This window comes from Carcharodon carcharias, chromosome 9, assembly GCF_017639515.1.
Source record: "Carcharodon carcharias isolate sCarCar2 chromosome 9, sCarCar2.pri, whole genome shotgun sequence".
NCBI lineage: Eukaryota > Metazoa > Chordata > Chondrichthyes > Lamniformes > Lamnidae > Carcharodon > Carcharodon carcharias.
Genome location: NC_054475.1, coordinates 3,646,839 through 3,651,098, shown reverse-complemented (window position 1 = coordinate 3,651,098; position 4,260 = coordinate 3,646,839).

The following is a 4,260-nucleotide window of genomic DNA, read 5'->3' as shown; positions in this document are numbered from 1 at the left end:
CACAAACCCGCGAAGAGGGAATCACTCGTCTGTGCTCCAGCGACTCTCCCGCAACTGCTCCCCTAGTGGACAGGAGGAGCACACCCACCCCCCCCCCCCCCCCCCCCCCCCCCCTTTCCCAGTTGCAACTGGGTTTCAGAATCAGGGCCCCCTCCACAGGGTTACCTGGCATTGACATTCCTGATCACACAGCCCAAGTTGGTTGCAACTCTGCTCTTGAGACAAGTTTGACCACATCCACACGCCAAGGCTTGTGAAGTGAGGAGCCTATCCGAAACAAATCTCTGTACAAATTTATAAAATTGTAAGGAGCGCGCCATGCCATCTACGGTATGTTTCCTAAATTACAACAGTGAACACACTTCAAAAGGGTTTCACTGACTGGAAGTATAATTGCAAGCCTTTCTTTCTTATTTCTTGTTATGCCAATTCAACGCCAACTCAAGAAGTCCCACGCAGAAACAAAAAATAAAAACGCCTGGAAAAACTCAGCAGGTCTGACAGCATCTGCGGCGAGGAACACAGCTAACGTTTCGAGTCCGTACGACCCTTCAGCAGAACAAGAAGTCCCATGCACTGCCAATGAGCGTACTGTCTAAACTAATATCTGCAAGCAAATAATCCAGAAAACAGACAGAGACTGAATAATGAAATAGAGTTCACTTTTGAGCGCCGTAGAGTTCAGTAATAAACCACTAAACCTAGTGAAAATCAACAGACCCTTTAAATTATTATACAGGTAGATTTACAACTGTTGCCTCAATGGCCCTTCACAGTTAAAAGTGTCAAAAGTATTTTTTAAAAATGGAGCAAAGGTAGTTATTTCTTACTCGTTTCTTTTGCCCTAAAAATTGACAAGTGCTTGCAAGTTTCTCCACAAATAGCAATTAAGTTTTAATTGAATTCAGGATTTACAGCAATTGGACTTTATAGCCCTACAAGGAATAGAATATTTTAACAAGTCTCTACATTACTAACAGAATCTGTTGTACTACATGATATAAACCTTCTGTTATTAAGTTATAAATAAACATTTATCCAATTTACCATGATCTAAATCACCTATACAGCTTCTATGAAATATATTTTTCCAACTGTCTAAATTAGATTGAGTGTGGAGGTTGATGGTAAACAGTTAAAAGAGTAGTGGTGTAGAAAGCTCAGTAAAAATGATCTTTGCTATTTTCACAAGAGCCCTTTTAAAAACACAAAAATATAGAAAGAGGGTTCAAACCTATTTGCTTCAACAATGGTGAAGGTGCAAACCAGCTTTGCCCCATCAAAGACAGATTTTTCTAATATCATAAAGGAAGTGACTTTCAAATACCTTTCTACCAATTCTCAAAAGTAATGGTGCAAAAGTACAAAATATCTATTTATCTTCCCCCTCCATCTCGGACCATGATTGACTTTTTTTCAAAGTAACATTTACCTGACTCAGCAGAAGAGTAAAACTCTTATAACACTGATTATTCACTTATCAAGATTTTTCTGTCCAACCTTCAATCCCATTCTTGACCTGAAATATATACAGTTTTTTATTAAAAATATATATAATGTTCATTTCTCCATGGAAGCTACTCTTGATTTATATTATTCTATGGGAAAAATATTATTTCTTGTAGGAAGGATGTGCAATACACCAAAAGCAGATGGTAATTTTCTACCTTGGAAAAGTGCTGAAGGAAATAAAATCTGTGATACATAGCAAAATTAGGGGCATTACTTTGAATGAAACAAGCCCCCTAGGCTTTGCTTCATTGACAATGAACAGTGACTTCCTTCCTAAAAAGTAGCCTTGTGCATGGATGCATAAGTCGGTGTAGTCTGGACCAACTAAAGGATGGCACCAAATCAGAAATTATTAGAAATGAAGACATCAGCCGAGGTAAGCTCATCTACAAGCAGCTTTTTGTCAAACAGACACATAAAATAAGCATGGATCCCCTACATTGTTAGAAATCAACTGTTGCTCCATACAAAGGACTCAGACTACCTAACAACTGTTGGAACTTTACCATATCTGCCATGAAGTAGAAGAGTACCAATTCCAGTTGCAATTTATCTCGAACTCTTGGCATGTTGACATCTTAACAAAATCTAGTTGCACAGTACTTATTCATGTCCACACATCTTCACAGACACACAAAATGGTGCTGTATCAGGGGCACAATGCCACAATATGTTCCCCACACCTCCAAAATCTCAACATCGTTTCTCTGCTTACAGGACAAGGTGGCACAATACAGATTGGAGCAGACTGGAACCAGCTGCCACTTATCCCTTGGGCTGTTTGCCCCGGTGAATGAATAATCAGTGACTGGTCTGATGCAACTGTGCACCACAGATTGATTGATGCTGTAGTTATCCCCCTGTGCTAGTCAAAAGGAGCAGGATGCATAGAAGTCGGAGGTGGTTGTGACCTTGAGAGCCGCTGTCAGTGCTGCTCCTGTTCCAGAGTTTTCAGCAGATTAGCCTGAATAGATGACATAACTTTGTTATGGTTGCCATAGTAAACCTTAGCTTGACATGTCAAACTTTTTCTGAAAATCTCTGCTCCTGAGTTTTGTGAAGATTCAAGAAGAAAGGGACTATCAGGGAGATTCATGAACGAGCTGCTATTATCCACAGATCCATATTTATTGCCCCAAATAGGAGGAAGTTGCAGCCATTTTCACCACCTTGGTTGCAGTAATGGAATTGCAACTTTTAAGAAGAAAATACTTACTGAGAAACCCAGGATTTTCCTGACCTTCAGCAGACATATTACTAAGCAATTGTTATTGAATCATAGAATCATATAGCACAGAAGGAACCTGTCTGGCCTAGTATGCATGTGCCGGCTCTTTGGAAGAGTTATCCAATCAATGCCAATACCTGCTCTTTCCTCCTAACTCTGCTAATTTTCCCCTTCAAGTAATTAACTTACATGGAATTATATTGAATTATCTAATTCCTTTTTCAAAGTTACTGTTGAATCTGCTTCCACCACCCTTTCTGGCAGCATGTTTCAGATCATTAGTCACCACATAAAAATATTCTCCTCATCTCCCACCTGGATTTGAAAGAAGTGTAAGCATTTTGAAATTGGCACCCTTGGGTCTGATGGCTCATGTGAGCTTGCAGATTGTGGTGGGAGAGTGAGCCTTTGTGCAGGCCTGTCTGATTTTGGATGAGTTGAAGCTTATGGAGGATCAAGGCTGGGCCGCTTGCTCTGGACCCATTAGAAGAGTAGAGAGTTGAGGTAATGGGCATGGACTAAAGTTGTGGATATAGGAAATTGACAAAATAACCAGAGGGACTTTATTTTATGCAACAACAACTACAGCAACTTGTATTCATATAGCACCTTTAATGTTATTTAAAAAAATCCCAGAATGCTTCACAGGAGTACTATGAAAGATTCACAAGAATGGTTCCAGGGATGAGGAACTTCAGATATGAAGATAGATTGGAGAAGGTGGACTGTTTTCCTTGGGGGGAAGACTGCTGAGAGATTTGATAGAGGTGTTCAAAATCAAGTGATGCCTGGGCAGAGTAGATATGGAGACAGTGTTCCCACTCCTGAAAGGGCTGAGAACAAGGGGGCACAGATTTAAAGTAGTTAGTGAAAGCGACTTGAGGAAAAACTTTTTCATGCAGCGAGTGGTTAGGGTCTAGAATGCAGTGCCTGAGAGTGTGGTGGAGGTAGGTTCAATCGAGGCATTCACTGTTATATGAAAAGGAACAATGTGCAGTGTTACGGGGGTAAGGCGGGGGGAGTGGCAATAGGTGAATGGCTCATGTAGAGACCAGGTGCAGACATGATGGGCCAAATGGCCTCGTTCTGCACTGTATCAATTCTGTGAAAACGAAATATGGCACTGAGCCACAGAAATCTTGGTCAAAGGGGTCGGTTCTAAGGAGAGTTTAGAAAGGGGAAAGCAAGGTAGAGACGTGGGGAAGTGTAGGGAGGGTATTCTAGAGCTTAGGTCCTTGGCAATTGGAGGCACGGCCACCAGTGGTGAAGTGATTAAAATCAGGGACGCTCAAGAGGTCAGAATGAGAGGGGCGCAGGTCGTGGGGCTGGAGGAAAGTTATGATCTGCCTGAAAAGCTGGTGGAATCCAGTTCGATAACACCGGATGAGTATTTGAAGGGGGAAAAGTTTGTAGGGTTAAGATGTGGGGGGTCATGGCCTGAAAAGCTGGTGGAATCCAGTTTGATAACACCGGATGAGTATTTGAAGGGGGAAAAGTTTGTAGGGTTAAGATGTGGGGGG